Source organism: Sapajus apella, unplaced genomic scaffold (genome assembly GCF_009761245.1).
Source record: "Sapajus apella isolate SASKATOON/1434 unplaced genomic scaffold, GSC_monkey_1.0 scaffold122, whole genome shotgun sequence".
In the NCBI taxonomy this organism is placed as follows: Eukaryota; Metazoa; Chordata; class Mammalia; order Primates; family Cebidae; genus Sapajus; species Sapajus apella.
Window position 1 is genome coordinate 4,466,572 of NW_022437062.1, and position 25,791 is coordinate 4,492,362.

Below are 25,791 nucleotides of genomic sequence, written 5' to 3' on the forward strand. Positions count from 1 at the left end.
ATGGCAGTTTTTAGTGTCTGCTCCAGCTGCAAACGTGTAATATAATCTAAAAATTATACAGAGTAGTATTCATTTAAATGTGTAAACTTTATTGACAAGAAGACAGCTTCAAAAGAAATAGCAGAGCCCATTTTGTCAATTTTGTTTGGAGGGATTTTTTGGTAAATAACAGAATGGAGCATGATAACTTACGTGACACTTTGAATTGCATCTCAGGGCATCCAGCCAACTTTGCAACTTGCATAGTATGCAAATAAAGCAATTTTGTCAAACTAGAACACAAGACAATCTTAATAAATGTGTTATGAGTTGTTACTTATATAGATGATGTGTATATGTATTATACATACTTGTTACATAGATACAGGCACACACACATTTACATCCGCGCACTCATAGTTTGTTTTTGTTGTAACAAAAACCAAGTGAGAATGCAGATGACACGGGGCAAACCATTACTGAAATAAATGGAAAGTTTATTCTTAGAGCAGTGAATATTGCACTTCATGATCTTGTTGGTATGTGACTGTTTCCACACTGAGAAATTTACCTTTTATTAGTTTGCTAAGTTTTTTTCTGTTGTGTATATATCGAAGTAGTCATAATTTATCTTCTTCTTAATATATATTAGTATCATAAATTACATTAATAGGTATTTTTCATCCTTGCATGAAATAGGAATTACATATTATCTGTTCCTTGAATGATTTATTGAATTTACTTACAAAACAATTGAATATAGGTTTTGAGGTTATTGATCTATGCTAATAAATACTAATCCAAATATTATTTTCTTCTTGGATTATTTTTGTAAGAATATTATTTCTCTCAGTTTTCAGACTTGTTAGCCTATGGGCTTTTGATAATACTCTTTTTATTATTTTAGAACTACCTTTTGGGTCTGGAATATTTTTCTTTATGTAACTGGAATTTCTTTTATTTGCATCTTCTTTATTTTTTGTTGACTCTGTCTTGCCAGAGGTTCATGTTGGTAACTTTAAGTCTCAGCTTTCTGATTTATGAATATTCTCTATTACTTTTTAAATTCTGTATTTATTAATTTTTCTTTTATTGTTATTATTTCTTTCTTTTCTGGTTTTTTGTTTTTCTCTGTGACTATCATTTAATCTTTTTGAGTTGAAATCTTAGCTTCATTTTATTTTGTCTTTCCAATTTTTCTACTTTATATATGTACCACACATTTTGGATTGTAGGGATTTTCCTATTTAATTCTAAATATTTTATTTTTTCTTTAGTATTTACTTTTAAAGGCAAAGAAATATATTACTTATATGTCATATATATAGAACTTTTACTTAAATTTTTTATATTGATCTACAGTACTGTCTTCAGAGAACATAAACTATCTATGATTTCATCCTCTGGAATATATATATGTATATTTTTGTTAAGAGACGGGGTCTTATTCTGTGTCCAGGCTGGGGTGCAGTGGCAAGATCATAGCTTGCCTCATTTAATTTTCGTTAAGAACATCATGGAGTAGGCATCGTTTTCTCCATCTTTTACAAATAACAAAACTGAGGTTTAGTATGATCAAGTAGCCTTGAACTCCTAAACTCCAGTGATCCACTTTAGCCTTCTGAGTAGCTAGGTTTACAGGCACATACCACCACACCCAGATAATTTTTTTTTCTTTATATACATTTATTTTTAATGAACTGATGGACATTAGAAAACTTTAGACATAACATTTCAACCTTCCATACTCGGTTTTAATTGTCTAGTAAAATCATGTATTTAAAAGAGAAATTCACAATATATTTTTGATTTATTTTCTTATATATCTCTCTCATCTCAGACTATTACATGTAATAGCATGCTGGAAAGCCTTGAGAGCATGTATTACTCTGAAAATGGTTGCTAACTTTTGCTATATATATATATATATATATATTATTGCACTTTAGGTTCTGGGGTACACGTGCAGAACATGCAAGATCGTTGCATACGTACCTACATGCAATGTGGTTTGCTGCCTCCATCCCCCTGTCACCTATATCTGGCATTTTTCCCCATGTTATCCCTCCCTAGCCTCCCAACCTGCCGCTGTCCCTCCCCTAATCCCCCACAACAGACCCCATTGTGTGATGCACCCCTCCCTGTGTCCATATGTTCACATTGTTCAACACCCACCTATGAGTAAGAACATGCGGTGTTTGATTTTCTGTTCTTGTGTCAGTTTGCTGAGAATGATGGTTTCCAGATTCATCCGTGTCTCTACAAGGGACACAAACTCATTGGCTAATTAAAAAAAAACAAAACAAAACAAAAAAAAAACGCTTTTTTCTGTAGAAATGGGGGGTCTTGCTATGTTGCTCATGCTGCTTTTGAACTCCTATGTTTCAAGCATTCCTCCTACCTGGTCTCCCAAAGCGTTGGGTTTAGAGGTCTGAGCCACCATGCCTCATCTCCTCTGGAATTTATTGAAGTTTCTTTTGTGGCCAAGTACAGAACCAATTTTTGTAAATATTTTGTATTTGCACAAAAAGAAAATGTATTCTATATATTTTTAAGTGAAAATTTTTTAATAAATAATATTTTGATGTTATTAATTGAATTATTTAGGTTGTCTATATCCAACCTAGTATTTTCTTGGATTTATCTATTTTTTTCTGAGAGGGATACATTAAAATCAACAATAACAATTATTAATTTGCCTGAATTTTTTTTTATTTACATATTCTTTTTGTCTCTCTGCTAATTTATTTTGTTTTAAAAGTTTTTGTGTGTAATTTCAACTTTTATTTTAGATTTAGGAGAAACATGTGCAGGCTTGTTTCCTGGGTATATTGCATGATGCTGAGGTTTGGGGTGTGAATGATCCTGCTACCCAGATGGTGAGCATAGTACCCAATAGTTAGGTTTTCAACCCTTGCCCTTTCCCCTCCCTCTGCCCTCTGGTAGTCCCCAGTGTTTACCTTTATATCCACGTGCACCCAATCCGTAGCTCCCACCTACAAGTGAGAATATGTGGTATTTGGTTTTCTGTTCCTACATTAATTCACTTGCAATAATGGCCTCCAGGTGTATCCATACTGCTGCAAAAGACATGATTTTGTTCTTTTTTGTGGCTATGTAGTATTCCATGGTGTGTATGTCTCACATTTTCTTTATCCAGTTCACCATTGATGAGCACATTGGTTGATTCCATGTCTTTGCTATTGTAGACAGTGCTGCGATGAACATACAAGTACACCTGTGTTTCTGGCAAAAAGACTTATTTTCTTTTGGATATATACCCAGTAATGGGATTCCTGGGTTGAGTAGTAGTTCTGTTTTAAGTTCTTTGTGAAATCTCCAAATTGGTTTCCACAGTGGCTGAACTAATTTACATTCCCACCAAGAGTGTATAAGCATTTCTTTTCTCCACAGCCTTGCCAGGATCTGCTGTTCTTTGAATTTTTAGTAATAGCTAATCTGACTTGTGTGAGATGGTTCTGATTCGCATTTCTCTAATAGTTAATGAGGTTGAGCACTTTTTCATGTTTGTTGGTAGCTTGTGTGTCTTCTTTTGAGAAGTGTCCATTCATGTCTTTTGCCTTCCTTTTAAAGGAGTTCCTTGTCATTTGCTGTTGAATTAAGTTCCTTACAGATTTTGGACATTAGACCTTTGTTGGATGCATAGTTTATGAATATTTTCTACCATTCTGTAGGTTGTCTGTTTCCTCTGTTGATAGTTTCTTTTGCTTTGTAGAAACCTGTTTGGTCCCACTTCTCAATTTTTGGTTTTGTTGCAATTGCTTTTGAGGACTTAGTCAAAAATTCTTTCCTAAAGCCAATATCCAGAATGGTGCTTCTTAGATTTTCTTTTAGGATTCATAGAGTTTGAGTTCTTACATTTAAATCTTTAATTCATATTAATTTCTGTGTATTGTGACAGATAGTGGTTCAGTTTTATTCTTCTGTACATGGCTAACCAGCTATCCCAGCACCATGTTTTGAACAGGAAGTTCTTTCCCTATTGCTTATTTTTGTTGACTTCATCAACGGTCAGATGTTTGTGGGTGTGCAGCTTTATTTCTTGGTTCTCTATTCTGTTCCATTGGTCTATGTGTCTGTTTTTGTATAGTGCCATGCTGTTTTGGTTACTTTAGCCTTATAGTATAGTTTGAAGTTGGGTAATGTGATACCTGGGACTTTGTTGTTTTTGCTTAGGTATGCCTTGGCTATTCTGGTTCCTTTTTAGGTTCCATATAAATTTTAAAATCATTTTTCCTAATGCTGTGAAAAATGATATTAGTTTGAAATGGATAGCATTTAATTTATAGATTACTTTGGGCAGTATGCCTGTTTTAATAATACTGATTCTTCCAACCCATAAGCATGGAATGTTTTTTTCATTTGTTTGTGTCATCTATGATTTCTTTCAACAGTGTTTTGTTTTGTAGTTTCCCTTGTAGAGATCTTTGTTAGATGTATTGCTAGTTTTTTTGTTTTTTCTGTGTAGTTGTGTGTGTGTGTGTGTGACTGTTGTAAATAAGATTACTGTTTTACATAGACTTAAACAATATTGTAAGGTGAAAGTATGTTACTTTTACTCCATTGTTTCTTTTACCAGTAAGTAACATATTTTGTACTTTATGACACTTTTTTTGCTTTGAATTCTATTTTGTGAGAAATTTAACTGCTCCAACTTTCTGTTGGCTGATATTTGTCTGACACATTTTCATTCTTGTCAACTGTTTGATATTCTTTAAGTATGTACCTTAAATACCAGCGCTTCTCAACCAACTGTGGGAAAATCCAGGTTTTCTAAATTTTTTATTCTATTTCTATTATATCTTCATTTTGTACAATGCAATAAATATGGTTTCTAAAAAAGAAAATAAAGCCATTCAAAATACAAGCCTACTTTTTTTATTAGCTTGGACAGACATGGAATTACTTTGTCAAATTTCTGTAACATTTAATATATTTTAACTCAATTTCTATAGTTATTTCATCACAGATTAGTAACAAAGTTACAGTTATTAATCTGCATATAATTTGTATGGCCCCTTTGTGGGAATCTTTTGCTAGATCTTGGTTGTTTTGTTAATGTAACCTGAGAATCTGTTTTGTTGAGTTTAATCTATTTAAATGCATCATAATTATGATTATATTAAGATTTGTTTCTGCTATTTAAAGTCATAATTTTAATTTACTTTTTTTCCCACTATAAATATACAGTTTCCAATTCAGGCTGGTATGTTGTTATATTTGAGATTCACATACCACAAATTGTTTTACTGATGCAATATTTTTAAAATAGTTAATCATTCTGCGTAAAATTGTGAATAAAATAAAGCATGCTCATTCCTGGCATATATCAACATATATTTAAAGTGAAACAATACTTTATTATATAAAACAGCTATATTTTTGGCTCAGGCAATCATACCAGTGACTAAAAGAGATTAAAGCTGATTCACAGAGGGCATGAGAGGCAACAGAGAGCCAGACTATTGATATATCCCTGCCCTTCCATTGATTTGCTGACTTTCCTGCTTTTTGCTTTAGCTGGTTCTAATTGAGTTTCTGTTGCTTGCTACTAAAAGAATCTGAAAATAATATGGTTATTAGCACAATATTATTTTACATCAGGGATAATCAGGTATCATTATAGGATGCTAGAAGGAGCAAAACAAAGATGTTTAATAAACCCAAAAATAATGAAAATTATAGCAAGCAGAAAATTATTTAACATTATGTTGGATTATACTACAAATAAACTCACAGGAACACTCCCTATGTGAAATTGACAGTGTATGTGTTTTTTAAATGAAAACAGATTAAAGAAATTGTGTGGCAATTTTAAGTATTAAGGAAGGTGTCTAATCATAACTAAAATATTAAATCTATTCCATGTAAATTTCCTTTGTGAATGGAAAACTAGGACACTTACTTATCACGTAATCTTTACTAGGTATTATTAGGTGCTCTTTGACAAGACAAATGTTTTCATTGGAAGTGCCTACCTTATAATATAGGTGTTTTCACGATGCCAGCATGTAATGATTTCATCTTTGGTTCAGCTTTGGTGTAGAAGTTTTTTGTAAAGTCTGCAGAAAAAGAGGTTTCCATTACAATTGAATGTTTCATTATATAGAGATCAGCTCTAAAATGTGTACTAAGATATCTCAGGTAATGGAACATTAATTCAAAACAGTGAAATGTTAACGAACGGTAAATAACACTACTGCTATCTTGTGTTGTCCCTTCAGTAGAGTATGAAGCATGTGCTCTTTGATAATCAACTATAGTTAGAGATGAAGGGCATGGAAATTAAGATGTAAGAGGAGAATCATTTAAGGAAAACTTTAATGAATAAATTAATATATTCTCTCCGTTTAAGTTTTTAAAAATATGTGATACTTGGATACATGCAAATATTGATTTCTTGAGCCAGCAAAGTAAAAAATCTAATATATGTTTAATTTTTGGTTAATTTTCATTTATTCCAGTTTCTTTTATTGCAACTGCTCTTTATCATGATGGGAACCACCATTCTCCCAACTCTCCCTGATTCATAACAATTCTCCTGACTTCATTTGCTGGTCCACCAAGCCTGAATCCCAAGGTCAAATTTTTAGAATTGATAAACCTAGGAGCAAAAGAAAAGTCATATAGATAGCAGGTGTCAAAATGAAGACTCAAAATCAAGTGCTACTGCTACCAAGGCCTTAGTAAAGCCTGCTACTACTGCCACTTCCTTCGTTAATATAACAACATATTACAGCATTTCCTTTAAAAATAAGAACTTAGTGTTAATTCTTATCTTTTTCTTAGAGCAGAAAAAACACCTGATATATACTGTAGAAGGAAAATATACATAGTTTGTGTATGAGGATGATGTTGCCTGTGTTCTATTTTAAATGTATACTTTATTAACATTTTCATGTTAATTATCAAGTTATGATTATATACACACAAATATATATATTCATTTTATCTACTAGAAAATTTATTAATACTAGAAAATTAAGGCATTGGATGATAGAGAAATATACCTTTATTTAGCAATTGGTTATGAAGATGGAAAGAATAATATTCTAGTAAAAGTCCACACGTAAGCTTTTAAAAATGTCAATTAAACAGGAAGGAAAACAGGAGTAGTATAGGATCTATACAGCTCAAAAATACTAAAACAGATGGATATTACCAAATTTGATGATAGAAAAGCAATGCAAATATAGTTTGAAATTATTTGCTTTGATGTAAAGTATTATTCTGTTTTATCTTTTATCAGCTTGTTTACTTCTCTTTATAATCCAATGAAAACAATAATTTTTATTGTGTGTCAAACTGACATTCAGGTAATGAAACAAATTTGCAATTCTGCTGGAAGTTATGGTCTAATTCTTGAACAAAGAGCATTTTAAGTTTCTATGTATTTTACTGAATTTTTTATTAACTTTTAAAATTTTATTGCTGTTATTAAGTATAATATGGAATGATTTACAATATTTCAACATAACTCTACTACCGAACAACTGGAAATGATATGAATCAATATATCCTGTATATTGTTTGCATTTTTAACAATATAACATAAAGAAAAATCACAATGATGTAGGATTTTCTTCTCAGTCACTTTGTAAGCTGATCTTTGGGAGGCAATACCTTGCCTGGGCCTCACTCATCCATGCTACCTGCTGCAGGAGACAGCTGCCTGCTTAGCCCACCTGGGCTGAGTCTGGCTTGTGCACTGGTTTCAGAGTTCTTGTTCCATGCCCAAGAAGAATGAGGATGCACTGACAATCAAAGCATGAGCAAGGTGGGGAATTCTACTGAGTGATGAAACAGCTTTCCATGGAGAGAGGACTCAAGGGTGGCCCCCTATCTGAAGGTGGAAGAGTCTCCTTAATATGGCTGAGTCCAGGGCTTTTTACAGGCTCAGAATAGGGGAGGGGTAGGCCATAGTTAGTATTGGAAAAGGCAACATTTGATTGGTTAAAAGGCATTATTCAGAAAGAATCAACTGGGACAGGGCAGGCAAACAGTAACAGAAATTCTCACTCTGGGTCACAGGTTTCATCTGGGGCGAGCAGTCTGATCTTTCAGCATTCAGGCTGTTTTTGGCTTAAAGGCAGCATTTCTCCAGGTACTCACTCCTATCTGCCTAGATATTTGGCTGACTCCTGCCACTCTCAATAACAGTGAAAGTAACTAAATAGAATGAGAAAATGACCAACCATCTTCTCAATTTTAAAATTTATGGTATTTTCTAAATGGTTCACTATATTTAATTTATAATAGATTTTAATTAGTTTAACAATATAGGTGAATGTCACTATTTCAGAGATAACATTATAGATGAAAATACAATCAGAACCCTGGAAAGAGCACCTGTATCAAGACTCCTGATTTTGTAAAAGTATTTCATATAGTGTTTCAAAAGTATTTTATTTGCACATACATCAGTAATATGAAATACATAATTAAAAATTTATTTGACGTATGTGACTAATATAGACCAATAATCTGAATCTTTCAATTCCAAGACTTTAATTATACTTGCTTCTTCAATCGCTATTTATTTCCTGAAGCATTTAAATAATTACTTTAACCCTCTACCTTATTTGAATAAATGCTATCTTAATATTCACATACATTGTTTTTATTTTATTATAAAGAAAGGACATTAAAATATTCTTAGAAAATTTATTCATCCCTTTCAAATACTAATGAACTGGGTTCATTTTATTCTGGCAAAATAATGAGATAGAATTACATTTCATGGTATTTTTTTTTTGAAAAGTTCATCATAGGCCTGGGAGAAAGTGGCAAACAGATTTCAAAAGTCTTATTCTTTCTTTTCCAGAAAGACTTATATTTGCATGTAATCTAGATTATCCATGTCAGTTTCTTTTAGGCCTCTACCATATTGTCTTTGTTTCATATATTCATCTTTATTTATCTGCTTTATGTATTTATGGATGTATCTATGTACGTATGTGTTTACTTGCTTTTTAGCCATCATCTCTATTAGACTTTCAGCTTCATAGCGGTATGGGATTCATTTTATCTTACTCACTGCTGTGTTCCTAGCATCTCTTCTAAAAACTAGAATGTAAGGTAAGGATTTTTGTCTGCTTTACTTGCTACTGTATCCACAGCTTGTAGAATAGTGAATGGCATAATAAAAAAAAAAATTGGAGGGGGTTGTTAAATACAGTAGACACTTGGTAAAAAATTTATTGAATGAATATATTAAATTCTAGTTATGATTTTAGATTTTATTTCTGGACAGTGTTTCTAGGTGCAGATGCACCCCAATTTTGGTTGTATTCAGATGGTAGCAGTATGATAGCTTTACATAGTAGCACTGAAGTCTTGCTCATCTTTAGGCTTATATGCTTTTGCAAAGTATGGTTTTCTGGATTCAGAAATTCCCAATTTGATTTAAATACCTTAAATTATACTCTATAGAGACAGGAAGCATTTCCAGAGGAAAACAGAGTTGCCTTTTGGGTGTGGGGCATGTCTGTGGATCTAAATATATTAATTGAGGTTATAAAATAAACTCTACTTACTGATAAAAGGAAACAGTTCACAAGGTTTATCTAATTATTGTTCAACATTCTTGAGAGGGAGAAGGTGGGAAAAAAGTAAGTCATGGCTGGTTTTAGACCTAGAGTTTCTATGTAGTCACCTGGTATTTTCTGTATTTCCAGGAAGATTATGAGCTAAGATGGTAGACATAATTGTAACAATTCTCCCATTTAAAAATGAGCATTTTCAATAAGGAAGAAACTTCAGTTATTTGGCAATAGGAGATTTGCTATGAATGCCTTCACCTACTTAGCACCATATATATGCCAAATAATAGATTACAAACCTTGCCATAATAAAGTTAAGATTAATCACTAATTAAAATATGTGCACATTATCAAGGTATTGCTTCTTTGCATCTTAATAATACATGGTTTGAAACAGAAGTCTGTGGGAGAAAAGGAATTGTGATTTGGGGGCTAAAAATATACCTCTGTTTGTTTCCCCCTGCTCCCCTATTTCTTTCTTTCCTTTTCCTTTTTCTTTCTTTTTTTTTTTTTTTTTTTTAAGACAGAGTCTCACTCTGTTGCCCAGGCTGCAGTACAGTGATGCCTCAGCCTCCTGAACAGCTGGGATTACAGGTGTGTGCCACCGGGCCCAGCTAATTTTTGTATTTGTAGTAGAGATGGGGTTTTTTCATGTTAGCCACACTGGTCTTGAACTCCTGCTCTCAAGTGATCCAGCCTCAGCCTCCCAAAGTGTTAGAATTACAGGCATAAGCGAATATACCCGGCCCCACTATCTTCTAGATCTTCTAAACATTTCCCAAATCTACTTTCTCTAGAAACAACTTTAATGATTAGCCCTCACTGGCCCACTGTGTCCAAAAGAGAGAAAGTAAATGGCTGGAATGGGAATGAGAGACGATAAATGAGAAGAGAGTCAAAAATACAATAAATTTTCTTTAAAAGATATGGGATAATTTCATTCCTTTCAACAAATTGTGGGCTATCTGCCTACCTAATTTGATCTTCTCCCAGCCTCCAAATTCACTCACACTCATGAACCATTTTTGAAAATAAAAGAAAAATGCATACTAAATACATACCAAGTAAAGTTATGTTGATGTTTTTCTCTCTTCACTCCTGTAACTGATTTTGGCACCTTAATACAATGATGATAGCATGCAAATCCTTATACAGTAACCTAGTTGGGATTCCAACAATAAATAATTCCCATTTCCATCACTTTTAAAGCATCATTGCAAAGAGTAGAGCACAGCAATATGGCCTTATGTTTCTTATTTTCCAGATCAATCTGTTTTTAAAAAATTTTTAATTTATAATCAGCACAACTGATACTTCCTAATCATATCAAACATGCCAACCCTTTCAGAAGCAAATCTGATTTAACATCAAGGAGCCTGGCTTGTGCTCATGGAGGAGTTTTTCCTCAACTGATCTCCAGAAGTTTTTGGCTGGTACTTAACACATTTACACAGTTGAGATTCAAACTAGTTTCCTAATACTTGATGGACAAAAATCTCTTTCCACTGAGCCAAGGAATCTACTCTCTGGCCAGCATAGCAGAATGTGTGCCCAGGCAGGTGACATTAGAGTTTCTTCTTTGTATTTTGGTGGAGAAAAAGAGAAACATATATACACAAATGGAAATGGATACTGAAAAACTCTGGAATAAAATGGAAACTGCTGTTTTGAAGGTAGATAAAATCACTCATACTTTCAAAGATATTATAGAAGGGGAAAGGATATAGGCTTACCTTCCTGTTTTGTTTTGGATCTTAGAACAGTTTAACCTAACAGACAAATACCACTGATCCTATCTTAAGGGATACGTAATTTTCCATGAAGGCACTTTGTGAGTATTTTTGGCCTATAAAACAGCGGATGAGCTCTCCTTGCTAGCTGCAAGCTGGAGCTTGTGTCAGGCTTCACTAGGCACACAAGGCTCTGATTTTGTATCATTAAAGACTCATTATCTCTTTTAACTTCTGTTGAAAGCATTCATCCATAGCTCTAGCTACTACTGAAACAATAGAGGCTCCAAGCACAGTAATAATGCTTTTTTTTTTTTTTTTTTTTTTTTTGCCAATTTAAAGAGCCTTTAAAGGATGGATTGGCTTTCACAATGCAGAAACAAAAAGCTACTGCTCAGGAAAATATGAAAGGTTATTTCTGTAAGTAACTTCAATTTTAAAGAGTGGCAGAAAATCCTCTGATGTGACTTTCTCAGAGCGAGGAGTCTGCATATACCTGAATGCTAAATTCCTACTGGGGAAATATTACATTTTCCAAGGAAGAATGGTATGCCTTACTTATGTTTAACCTCAAAGACAAAAAATACTTTAATAAGAATGAAACTGACTTGGTGTATTGATCTTGCCAATTTGTTAGATATTAATATATATTTGGCAGTGAGCTAAACTCTCCATTGAATTTAACAGTGGAATATATGAACAGTAATTTCTACATTTGCTGGCTTTGTTTACACTTTCATTATACCTCTACTGCATTATCTGATGCCTTCATACAGTTTTCAATCTTATAGCCACTTTAATCTCCTCCTGCACTCAGCATATCTGAGTGAGTTTGTTGGCATAAGGGAATTTTGAAGGTTATATTACAGTACATGAATCAACGGAAAATGAAATGCACTGGAGACACGATCAGCCAGTTTTAATTCATTGCAGAAAGTTATAGATACCAAAATGCATTTAATGTAATCTGATCTCTTTATTCAGTCCTGAATTTATGAGCAATTCACCAGGAGTCAAATGACAACTTTGTTTTAAAAATAGTAGTCTATATTGAATGCCATTTTAATATATCTCTGACATATTTACATTTAAAGGGTAGGGAAAAGTGGGATATTTGAACATAAATTTCTTTTTTCATAGAAACGAAGAGCCTGAGAAAGATGATACTTTTGTTCATTGAAACATTATCTGTCATTATAACATAGGTCAGCTTGGTGACAACAGTTAAATAAACCCATCTCATCAGTCCAGCTGGTAAACAGATTAGAAGCCCCCAAGATTACCAAACATTTCATGGTAAGAAGGAGGCCAATTGTGCCATTGTACTCGGCTCTATAAAAACATTTATGGCAACAAGCCTGCTCTTTGCCTAGAATGATCAAATGTTATTGGTTCTGACCGGTCAAGAAGATATGGACAGGGGTTTCCCCAACAACTTCTCCAAGAGCAATGTGAATAGATGATACACTTCTGTTAATTGTTGTTTGGTTAAAAGACATGGTCCTTCATTTTGCATCCTAAATCATTTTTGGTCATTTGACCCCATTAAAATCACTAGTCTTACCTAGGAAAAATATAAGGTAACCTTTTCTGACTCATATTTGAGAAATCTCCTTTTCCTATATACCATAGCACAGGCATTTACGTTGAAGAAAAAAATGTGGAAATTCTACCTGCTATTTATATTTCAACATACAAAATTTGTCATTTACTACAAACAAATTTTCCAATTTGTGTCTCTGGGAACTTCTTATTGTTTACAAAGAAAAGCTATGTAATGTTAATAAATCTAGGGAAATAATGCTATTTGTTGTAACACTTATAGAATTTTAGCTTATTAAATGTGGAAATTGTTATATATTATTATAAAATAATATATAGTACTTATAGAGAATATAAACATATTTTATGTATTTATATTATTTGTAAGTATAATTATATATAAATATACTTTTTTACTAGGTATGTGAAATAAAATTTGAGGTTTTAGCATACATTTTATGGAATAACTAGAGCATTTGAATGGAGGGTGTTCTGAGTGGTTTGTTGAATAGATCACTTCTGTAATTAGAACTGAATTCTTTATTCCTTTAGAGTTACAATTGTCACAGTAAACATTTTCCTAACAAGGCTCATACAGCTAGTTCTTATTTAATAGATACAAATTTCCATTCCAAGAATATTCCAATCCCAAAATGGACCACATTAAAATACTCTTATTTATTCAGTTAATTTTACTCTGGCAAAATAATGATCTAGTACATTTTTCTGATATTTGTTTTAAAAGTAGGTCAAAGAAATGGTCAGAAAAAAAGGAGATAGAGGGTTAGAAGAGGAATCATTTATTTTCAGAATCAAGGACAAGATGCCTGAAAATTTTTGGTTAATAGAAAATCAAGAGTAAAAATACTTTATTAGAATCATCTACCTAAAGTTGTTCAAACAGGCCTATACCCACAGAGGGAAGCTTGAGCTAATCTAGTTTAAACGAGGTAAGAAAAAGAGTTTCCACCATTTCCTTTGAAAGCGTGATTTTTCTAGACTCCCACAAACCTCAGTGTTAGGAAATATTTCTTAATATACAACTTACGTTTTCTCTTGCTCAATTTCATCCCATTATTCCCAATTATTCACCCTCTGCTATATTTCTTCCGTATTTATTTCTTTTAAAAACTAATTGCCTAGTCATATTATCCTTTAATTTACACCCATTGAAGCTACATTTAGTCCTTTATGATTTCATTATGATTGAATTCCTACAATCAAAGATATTTATTTTTCTTATTTCAAACTGATTTTTTGGGGGGAAGCGTAGAGCTGTGGCTGATAATGTTATGATTATGCTCTTCTAAGATGCATGAAGAAAGTGTAAACACTGAATGTCTCACAATGTAGCCTAAGACAACATACTCCTGAAAATCAGATACTGAGAGCTTTTTAATATTAACAATTTGTTACATCTCTTCCTTTTGAATATTCAAAGGCTTTGAATTTTTGGTGACCTTTTGAATATTCCAAGACTTTGAATTTCAAATGACCTTTGTTGTGCAAAAAGTGCAACTTTTCATGATGATGCCAGGTTTGCCAAATAGAATGAGAATTATATATTATTTACCTTTGAGCTGCTATTTGTCACAAGCTTTGTAATTATTTCAATTATATTTCAATTACAAAAATGATCACAACAAAAATATAATACACTTAATGGAAAATGGAAGGACTAGCACTGTTTTTGGGTGCCCGGTCTTACAAAAAATAATAAATGACTTAAATTGTCATTATTTTGTGTTAGTAGAACCTTGGAATGAAATGATAAAGATAGTATTCAACATTGATTTTTTTTTACTTCAAGGTAAGTAGAAGGGTGGTGCTGCTGGAATAAAAGGAGTGATGGAAGGCAGGTGAGGGTGTAAGGATAAATAATAAGGACAAAGTCTTTAACAGCATTTTGGAGGAGAAAATGCCCTTTACTTAGGAGCGAGGTCTTAGAACATTAAAATCAGTGTTTGCAAAGGACAAGAGACCCAGAAGTCCACTTAACACTGTCCCAAATCCCAAACCAAGAATCTCCCACCCTCTTGATTTCTTTCAGCATTCTTTCCTCCTTCTCTTTACCTATATTTGGAGTTGGCTTTTAAGAGATTAAAGTTTTATCCTTTGTAGGAAACTTCAAAGTTTAAAACATTTTGAAGATAAAAAGACTTCAAAATCTCAAGTATACAGAAAACATCTTTAAACAAGATGTTATTTATGTAGATAATTATGCAGATAATTACAGTGTTGCTGGGGCGGCTTATATTAGTCAGGGTTCTCTAGGGAAAGAACCAGTGGGATATACGTGTGTGTATACATATGTATATACACATATGTATATCTTTTTGGGTATATGTGTGCTTTTGTATACATATATATACACACACACACACACACACACACACACACACACACATATGTGTATATACACATAAAGAGATTTATTTATTATTAGGAAGTGGCTCATGTGATTCTGGAGGCTGAGAAGTCCCACAGTCTGCCATCTGCAAGTTGGATGCCCAGGAAAGCCGATGGTAGAGTTTTAGACCAAACCCAAAGGCCCAAGAACCTGGAGAGCCGATGTCTAAGGGCATGAGAAGATGAATGCACTAGCTCAGAGAGCAAATTTGCACTTCCTCTGCATTTTGTTCAGGCCCTCAGTGGATTGGATAATATACAGCTGTATTGGCAAGGACAATCTTCTTTATTCAGTCTACCAATTCAAATGCTGATCTCTTCTAGAAACAACTTCATGAACACACCAAGAAATCATGTTTTAGTAGTTCTTTGGGCATCTAGTCAAGTAGATTCACAAATTTTAACCGTCAGTTGGGGTCAGCTCACCTCATCCAACCAAGGTTCCATTGTCTTCCAAACGTCCAAAGTTTTATACATATATACACATATATATATATATGTGTGTGTGTGTGTGTGTGTGTGTATATACATATATAAAATGAAAAAAATTTCTGCATTCAGAAATGTGTAGAACTGATCTAAGTACATGAAACCTGATATGGTTTGGCTCTGTGTTCCCATTGAAATCTCATCTTGTAGTTCCCATAATTCCCATGTATTACAGGAGAGACACCTTAGGAGATAATTGAATCATGGGGGTGGGTCTTTCCCCGGGCTGTTCTCATAATAGTGAATGAGTCTCACAAGATATGATGGTTTTAAAAACAGGAGTTTCTCTGCACAAGCCCTCTCTTTGCCTGCTGCCACCCACATAAGATGTGACTTGCTCCTCCTTGCCTTCCACCATGACTGTGAGGCTTTCCCAGCCATGTGGAATTGTAAATCCAATAAACTTCTTTCTTTTGTAAATTGCCCAATCTCAGGTATGACTTTATCAACAACATGAAAACAGACTAATACAAAAGCAGTTATGCAAATTGGCAAGTATGTTTGAGTAAGGATTTTTTTGTTTCCCTAACAGTCTTAACACTGAAACTTTTTCATCTTGGTAGAAAATGGAAGCAAGAAAAAATTGTGAGGATCGACTTTTTTGAAAAATCAACTATTATCTTGTCCTGATATTCTTTGCCTTCTTCAACAATTTTTGTTTTGTTATACCTCTGCAGTATGCTATCACACCCCTTAAATTTGCCACATGAACAAATTTATTTATGTTTCTTCTCGAAAATCATGGTGAGTCTCCTCACCAGAACATGTGTTAACAACAATGGTGCTTCTGAATAGAACGAATAATGCAATATTTTATTGGTGACATTCATAAAACAATGAGCATTGCAAATACAACAAACATTAATATAACCTGTGGTCCTCACACTACACTTTGAAATTTGTTTTTGCAATTCACCAGCAATTGAATACAATCAATCAGTCGTTTTTCTATTACATGTGTTAATTCAAATATTTGTAACTCTATTGCATTTTGAAACTTGCTGTCTAACTAGATTGCCAATGCTATCCCAGAATGAACAAAGAAAAGAAAGCACTGATAGAGAAATAAAAATAGAAAGTAAAAAGTCTGAGTATAGTTGTGGCTGAGGGTTAGGGGGCAATGGTGCAGAAAGGAAAGCTGGGATAGAAACGATGCATGTTAATTCATACAGCAATGCATTCATCCATTTGAGGTAATGCAAACTCATGATAAAAGTAAAATGACCAAATCCAATTATATGCATCAATTCTTTCTTCTTGAGCCATTATCATTCTTTTGTAAACTGCAATTTTGGCCACTTGTGTGTACCAACCCTTAATTGTCGTAATTCTCTAGTTTTCTAGCATTTTGTAATGAGATATTAACACACAACACTGCTGCTGCCAGCTATTTACATTGTGGAATTGAATTACTGAACAGACATTTAAAAAATAATGGGAGGTAGCCACTTACAGCATTTTTACGTATTTCATTCTTTTATTTAATATTTAAAGATGGTAGATTTTTGACAGAATATGTAGTGAACTTAAGGTCCCAGAGCATGGTTGCTACCTTCCTTTCCGTGTCATAGTCTCATCAAGAACTACAGAAGTTCCCTCCTTTATTAAATGATCCTGATACAGACAAGGAAAACACGACTGCATCTACTGGTTATTTAGGTATTATTAAAACTTTTTTTCTCAGTAATAGAATTTTTAATAGACAGTAGAAATAGATACTGGTCATAATGTGCAAACCAACCTTTGAAAAGGTGTCTGTATGGACTTCCAAAGAACTGTAGTCTTTAATGTGTTTCTTCATAAATTGAGTCAGCCAATGGGTGACAATGTTGAGGGATTACTAATGTCATGGGGGATCCAGGGCGGGTATGGTTGGGAAGACTACCTAGATTATGTCACTTTTTTTTTTCAAAAGAAGACCATGTCACCCATTCTTCTCAAATATACCTACTGGCTTTCCAAGAGTGACTTTCAGTGGCATTTTAAATTGGTTAGTAACAGTGACGCTGATGGCTAGTAGAGGAGAGCTGGTCCTGGGCATGGGACATTTGGCTTCTCCTGTGCCTCTGCTCCTCACTAGTTATGCAATTCATTTACGCTGCCTGGGATGTGAGTTTGAGGTTGAAGAGGTTGAGTTAAATTTGTAAAATACCTTCAAGAATCAAATTTTGTTAACTACTAGTGATCTGTGACTTGTGTATTTTCCCAAGCATTTCCCAAGCCTTCAAATAAGCTCATGGTTACTTGAAGCTAACTTTATGTAGTCTTTATGGTTTTCTGATTGCCCATTCTTGTGTTTGTTGCCTTTTTTAAAGTGAATTGTTAAAAAGTCTGAATATGAAAGATTTTGGAATAAAACATTTTCTTCTTTTATTGTTTGGCCCCATTTTTTCTCCTATTATTTTTGGACTGCTAAATTGAAAATACATTTTAAAACTTTTTGTTTCCTGATCTCTCCATGTTTGGAATGCCTTATGTTAGACTTCGATCTTGCTTGCTTGCTCTTATAATGTTCCATTTTGTTCATGGTCCTCCCGAGAAGATCTTTCAGAAATCGGCATTTTGCTCACCCTATTCTTTTTGCATTTTCTTTATTGAATATTTATCAAGGCCTAAATTCTCTATTCATATTTTGAATCTCTTTCAACTTATATTTAATTCTTGTTTATTTCTTGCATTTAAATAACATTCCATTTAGTCCATTTATGTCTAGATGCCCACTACCTTATGTCTAAAACTACATGTATTCCCTTCTCGCCCATGACATTGTTATATAAATATACTGGTTTTTGTCCATGGTTCCCATCTCATAACTTCCATAGTCCTTGTTAGAGTCTGTTGTAATGTTGGCAGCTCTTTAGGCCCCAGAAGGAGGCCTTAGAAAACATAATCTCTCTCAACTTTTTCTGCCCTCCTTTACCTACCCAAAGCAGGAGTTAGTCTTCCCCTGCCTTTCTGATTGTGGGTAGTAAAACCCTTATTTCAGAACGGGTCCTATCTCATACCCTGGAGGAAGAAATTCTGCACAGAAAGGCCAAGAAGAATCTGGACAGAACTTGCTGGCTTTCCCCACTCAGCCTATGAGCATTAGAGCATATACTTTTTGTTCAATCATTTCTATGCAGTGGTCAATCATGCCTATCCAACGATGTCTCCATAAAAGGTCCTGGAGTGTGGTGTGCCTAGGTGCATGGAAGCTCTGTGTCCTTTCTCTCATACCTCACCCCATGCATATCTTCATGTGTATACTTTGTAATAAACAAGTAAACATAAGTGTTTCACCGAGTTCTGTGAGATGCTCTTGCAAATTAATTGAACCCCAAGATGGGGTCATGGGAACCTCAACTTGAAGCGGGTTGGTCAGAAGTTCCGGAGACCTGGGCATTCAACTGGTAGGAAGTGATATGGGGAACAGTCTTGCAGGATTGAGTCCTCAACCAATGGGATCGGATGCTATCTCCAGTTAGATAGTGTTGGAATTGAATTGGGAGGACACCTAGCTGGCGTGCACTGCAGAACTGATGGCTTGATTGGTATATGAGGAGAAAGCCCTGCATACAGAAGTCTTTAAAAAAAAAAAAAGAAAGAAAGAAAGAATAAAAACAAAAGTTTTTTGTGATGATTTTTGTGATGTAAAAGCAAGAAAAAAAGTTCATTTTTTTCCTTTTTTTTTTTTGGACTACCCCAACATTCCTTTTTTTCTTAGCTAATGATGTCATTATCAACAGTTTTTACTGCTAGAAATTTTGGCAGCACCCTCAGCCTCTCCTTTCCTATTCATCTTCCAATGGGTCACCATCCCCATTGCCACTGCCTTGGCTTGTACATTGTCATTTCAATTCATATCCTTCCCTCACTTCCAGAGATGTAATTTTTATAGAGTTAAACTGTATAAGGGGTGTTCCTAAAGATTGAAGATGCTTGTGGGAGGGAGTTTGGCATCTCTTTTCTCAGCTGCTCATTGGCTAGGCAGCTAACTTGTTCATTTGTCCTGCATCTACCTGCGCAGAGCAAAAGTAATTCAAGAGACAGAGATGACAGCACAGAGCAAAAGAGTGGCAGAGCAGCCATCAGGAAAATGCATGAATTCTCTTTGGGTCAAGGGGTATCACAGAGGCCTGGAAGCTAGAGCAAATGACTCACAAAGGGACTATGATATTTTGATGGGGGCATGAGCTAAAAGATTGGGAAGACATTGTGATGGAGCTGCTTGGTGCCTACACGCAGACATTCACAAGGGCCAGAGGATCAGAGACCAGCAACCCCAAGATAAGTATATAGCATTAGGCCTTCACAAGCAAAGGTAGAGGATGTGTCTGTGGGTGGAGCTGTGTCTCAGAACTTACCATGAACATCACCTAGCCCCAGAAACAAGATCAAAAGGGAGACTTATCCTTCCCTTCTTCAGGTCTTTGCAGCCACACAGCTGGGCTGCAGTGGATATCTTTAAATGTGGTAGAAATAAAAGGTTTAAACTGAAAATGAAGAATTATAATTTTAATAACTGGAAGTGCTTGGGAGATTTTGAAATCTGCCCAAGATATGACTTAGCATAGGTCCACATAGCGAAACTTGACATAGTGTAAGGGGCAATGATGAAGAAAAAAACTTTATCTTCACCCTACCATTCTGAAACAACTGAATAAACTACCTAGTTTAACCACACTGTATGGAATTTTTCTACTTACATGTCTATTTCCCCAGCCAGGGCCTCTGTATCCCTAGTATCTTGCATTTCATGTATATTCAAAGATATCTATTGAATGAATGGGGGATTACATGTACAAATAAATCACTCTTCAAAGCAGTATATCAAGGGAGATGTAAGGAACACAAAAAAGGGAAATACTACACAGAAATGATCTGCATTTTTAAGGAAATAGATGCTATTTAAGCAGTGAAACATGTATATTCATAGCTAAAAATGACATTCATAATTGCCTGTATGAATCCCATCCTTCTTCCCTCTCTGTCCTCGCCTCCCTTTTAATCTAAAATCTACCTCTACAAAAGACATACAGTTGCTATTATGCTTTAGAATGCCATTTACTTTGGTTGTAGTCAATTTTGACTGGCTAACTTTGCATGTTAACCAACACTTACCTATATGAATATGATATGTAAAACCAAATTAGCCATTGTTTGTTCTAGGTCGTTTTCTTCACATTTTTTAATGCAATATTCCCAAATCTTCTGACATAGTTCCTTTATCAGATTTTGAAACTGCAAATATGAACTTTGCAGAGGCTCTTTGAGAAGATTGGGTATATGTTACTTTTCTTCTTTAAAAAATTGTGCTTTCCATTGCTTTCTGCTTTAGAGCAGCAAACCAATACTGCCATCCACTGTTTCTTTGAATAATCTTTTCCCCACGGTTCTCACCAAGATGTTTTGAAGAAAAACCTGAAAATAAAATTAAATCCTTTGCAAGGAGGGGGAGTTTTGAGCAAGCACTACCCCAACTGTGATAAAGAAATGAAACATGACTTATCTTCTTTTTCCAAATACCTCCATGGAGAAGAAACATTGAAAAATGTGACCAGGTCCACAAGCGTTCTAGAGAGTCTTCTTTCTGGATAACACAGGAGGGAGTAATTACCTAGTTCCTCTTTGCTCCCTGTTGAACTTTGCTTCATTCACCCCCGAGCTCAGGGCCATCTCTCACCCTAGTCACATTCTAATGCTTCAGGAGGAAAGCCAGTCTTTTTCTCCAAGCCAGCAAACAGGGTGCCTGTCTGTCTTACATTCCAGTCAAAGAGGCTTCCAGACAGGTGCACATATTCCTCATATATAAATGTCTAACTGATTTTATTCCTTTCTGTTCTGCTCCACACCTATTCCACCTTTACTGTGTATCTCTTTTTAGTCTTACTCTTTTCATTGTCAGTTCAGCTTTCAACTAATAAATTGGTAACTAAAATTTTGAGAAATTCTTTATTTTCTTCCCACATGAAATAGAATGGACCCTTTAAATGACACAGCTCAACTCAAGGGGCCAAGATTTAAGGCAGATTAAGTCACTGTTACAAGGCCTTGAAATGACCCAGTCCAATTCCCTGATTCTACAGTGAAGAAACTGAGACCCAGAGAGAAGTAAAACACCTAGAGCCATGGAATCATTCAATGGAAAAACCAGTAACAAAACCTGTCTCTCAACCCGTGGTCAAATATTATTTTCCTGCAAAATGCACCTTCTAGAAGCACAGTTCATGTTTCTGCCCCCAGGCTGCCAACATTTTAAATGGCATTTAAAAAAAAATAAATCTCCCTGAAGGCGCCTTTATTCCTCCATGGCTCTTATTGCTCCTCTTGCCTCTCACCTCCTGAAAAAGTAAGATTCCTAGGTTGAGAAAGGATTGGCAAGAGTCACATTCTTTGTCCATTTCCCTCAGGAGAGAAGGTATGGGAGCTAGTGGCCTGGAAAGGGGAACAGAGAGGAGGGCTCTCTGTCTTTTTGTCCCATTTTAGTAAGAGGACAATCGAATGTTATTTTACTTATCTAGATTTATAGCTTCTACACTAGAAGACATCAATTCCTTCATTCACTCAGGCACCATTTACGTCTGAACTGTTCTTTAGATTTATGCAGGTCATATCTCCTTATTATCTTTGAAATAGCCCTAAAGCAGTCTGAGTGGTAATACTAGAAACTAAGCATCTCCCTCAGTGTTTATTCAATGTTATTCATTCAGCAAACATAACTTGCTTTAATAAACACACAAATATGTGTTTCCTGTTTCCATCAGATGCCCTTTCAATGAGGGGTTACCACTTTTGACCTTATGAGTTGACACTGCATGGGTGTGAAGTTGAGCCATACTGCAAATGATGATCAGGCTCGAGTGCTTTAAGAAAAATCATTGTTTTCTCTTAATGGAATTTTTTTTCTAAATAAGTGATTATCAAAGATGAAAGTGATTTAGAAAATTTATTGGATGCTGGTAGGTATAAACTACATTGTGAAAGAAGGACCACAATGGGTAGAAAAGGGCATCAATTAGTTTGTGAGGTTAAAGGTAGGAAGAAAATGGCTATTTACCAAAATCCTATTACGTACCAGGCATTGTGTAAGAAATTTTGAACATGTTATTCTAGTCTTCATAAAGCTGTGGAAGTCATTATAATTATATTCACGTTTTCGATGAATAAACCAAGACTAGGAGAACAAGGGACTTCCCTGAGGTTAGTTAGCACATAAGAGTCAACATGAGGAACGCGTCCAGGTGTGTCTAAAGAGACGGCTTGCAGGAGCAAGTGAGCTTAAGGCATACACTGGCAACAGGAAGTCGATTTACTTGACTGGAGGGGAGAATTCATAAGTAATATTGAGGCAGGGGCCTAGTAAGATTGAAACTCTGAATGCTACATTAAAATTATTTTATTCTGTACACAATGAGGAATCATTGGTGCTTTTTGAGATTGGAAGGGTCATCAAAGTTGTGTTTCAGGGAAAGAAATCTGGGAGTCTTGTGAAAAGGGGACACTGCGAACAATAAGATCAAGTTAAACACTATTACAATAGCCCAGAAATGGCACTCCAATAGTCCTTATCCACAGCTTCGCTTCCTGTGTTTCAGTTACCCTTAGTCAACCACAGTCTGAAAACAAGTGACTACAGTAGAATAAGGTATTTTCAGAGAGGGAGAGGCAATGACTTTCAGTACAGGACATTGTTATATTTGTTCTGTTTTATGATTAGTTATTGTTGTTAATCCTTTATTGTGCCTAAATTAAACAGTCAACTCTTTGCATCTGTGGGTCCTACAACTGCAGATTAAACCAACTGCAAATCAAAAGTATTTTTTTTTTTAAATTCAACAATAAAAATCATACAAATAAAACATACAGTATAACAACTATTTACATAGCATTTACATAGTATTAGGTATTATAAGAAATCTAGAGATTATTTCAAGTATTTGGGAAGATGTACTCTAGGCTATAAGTAAATAATATGCCATTTTATATAAGATACTTGAGCTGTTATGAATTTTGGTATCTATAGGCGGGTCCTAGAACCAGTCCCCTCCCCAGGATACTGAGAGAAGACTGTACAGGGTTTGGTACTATCCTTGAATTCAGGCATTCGCTAGAGTCTTGGATCGTATTCCTCATGCATAAAGGGGACTACAATAATAGAAAGATAAAAAGAAACTATATAGGGTGACCTACTTCTCAGTTCATTGAGCCTGCTGGGTGGCTTATAAACAAAGGAAAATTATTTCTCACAGTTCTGGAGGCTGGAAAGTCCAGGATCAAACTCCAGAAGAATCAGTGTCTGGTGAGGCAAGCTTCCTGATTCATAGACAACTGTCTTCTTGCTGTAGCCTTACATGGTAGAAGGGGCAAGAGAGTTCTTGGGTGCTTCTTTCAAAAGGACACTAATCCCACTCATAAGGGCTCTTATGACCTAATTCTCTACCAAAGGCCCCACCTGCAGATATCACATTGGGCCTTAGGATTTAACATATGAATTTTCGATGGACACAAACATTCAACATACCACCTTAAATTAACACACAATGACCTGATAATGTCATTAATTAATTAATTCCACAATATGAATCACTGTTCTAGGTATAAGCACCTTACTCTTCAATAAGGAGCCTATTTTTAAAGATTAACATTTTATTTTGAAATGTGGATCCATACACAGTTATAGGAAATAACGAAGAGAAATTCTGTTTTCTCTTTTCCCAGTTTCTCCCAATGGTAATATCTTGCAAAATTATTATACAATATCACAGTCAGGATACTGACATTAATACATTCTCATGATGTTATTCAGATTTCCTTAGGTTTACTTGTACCATATGTTTTTTAAAAATTCTTATTTATTCTACAGGCAGGCCTAGTACTTGTTACTATGTTTAGTTAATCAGTTTCTGTCATAAATCCTCATCAGCTCTCTAGTTCACCACAAAGAGAGTCTAAGAACCTTGTTAAATGCACCACTGACCACCCTTTCCTTCACTCAGGTCCCAAACCAGTATTCTCAAACTGTGTTTAAAACTTACTTCTTGTGTTTAAAACCTGCTGCTTCTTTTCTTCGGCTGGGTTTTATTTATCCTGAAAGTTTTGGAAAACTTGTCAGGCTTATTTTTCCTGACATTCCAATAAATACAATCTATTAATTTACTGGAATGGTGTTCATTCTTAGAAAGCCATGTATTCTGTTAGTCTCAAGACACACATTCCTCTCTCCTGCAAGGATCTGTCTACATGATGGCTTCCAAATGCAACATACCAGACTGATAGATGTCATTTCTTATTTGAATTGAGCATTGTGACTTCGGGTGTTATTCTTAATGTTTCTGGGCCTTTTGATATTGTTGCCAGATTTTATTGAGATATAATTGACAAATAGCAATTTTATTTTCCAGATTTATTGAGGTATAATTGACAAGTAGCAATTTTATATAAAGTGGGCAATGTGATATTTTTATATAAATATATCATGAAATGATGACCATTATCAAGATAATTAACATATCTGCCACATGACAAAATTGTATATTTTTGTGGTAAGGACATCTAAGATCTACTCCCTTAGCAAATTTCAAGTATACAATACAATGCTATTAACTATAGTCACTGTGCTATACATTAGATGTCCAGAATTTATTCATCTCATACAACTTTGTACCTTTTGTCCAACATCTCCCTATTTCCTCCAACCCCAGCTTCTATTAATCACCATCATATTCTCTACTTCTAGAAGTTCACTTTTTTTAGATTTCATATGTAAGTGGATCATGCAATATTTGTCTTTCTGTGCTTCATTTATTCCATTTAGCATAATGTCCTCTAGTTTCAGCCAAGGTGTCAGAAATGACAGGATTTTCTTAAGGCTAAATAATTTCGTATTGTGTGTGTGTGTATATATATATAGCTCACATTTTCTTCATCCAGTCATCCACTGATGGACACTTAGGTTGATTCAGTATCTTGGCCTTTGTGAATAATGCTGCAATGAACATGGGAGTGCAGATATCTTTTCCACATGCCAATTTAGTTTCCTTTGGCTATATATCCAGAAGTAGGATTGCTCAATCATATGGTAGTTTGTTTTAAATTTT

The 25,791-nt window shown here is 34.7% G+C and overlaps 1 long non-coding RNA gene across 1 annotated transcript in view; it reads right to left on the bottom strand.

Annotated features, from left to right (window-relative positions):
* Positions 1 to 25,791, bottom strand: part of LOC116538712 — a 344,965-nt gene that overhangs the window by 14,927 nt on the left and 304,247 nt on the right. Inside the window, exon 3 of the long non-coding RNA XR_004263761.1 lies at positions 5,979 to 6,062. This is a non-coding gene — a long non-coding RNA (uncharacterized LOC116538712). The remainder of the gene's footprint in view (positions 1 to 5,978; positions 6,063 to 25,791) is intronic.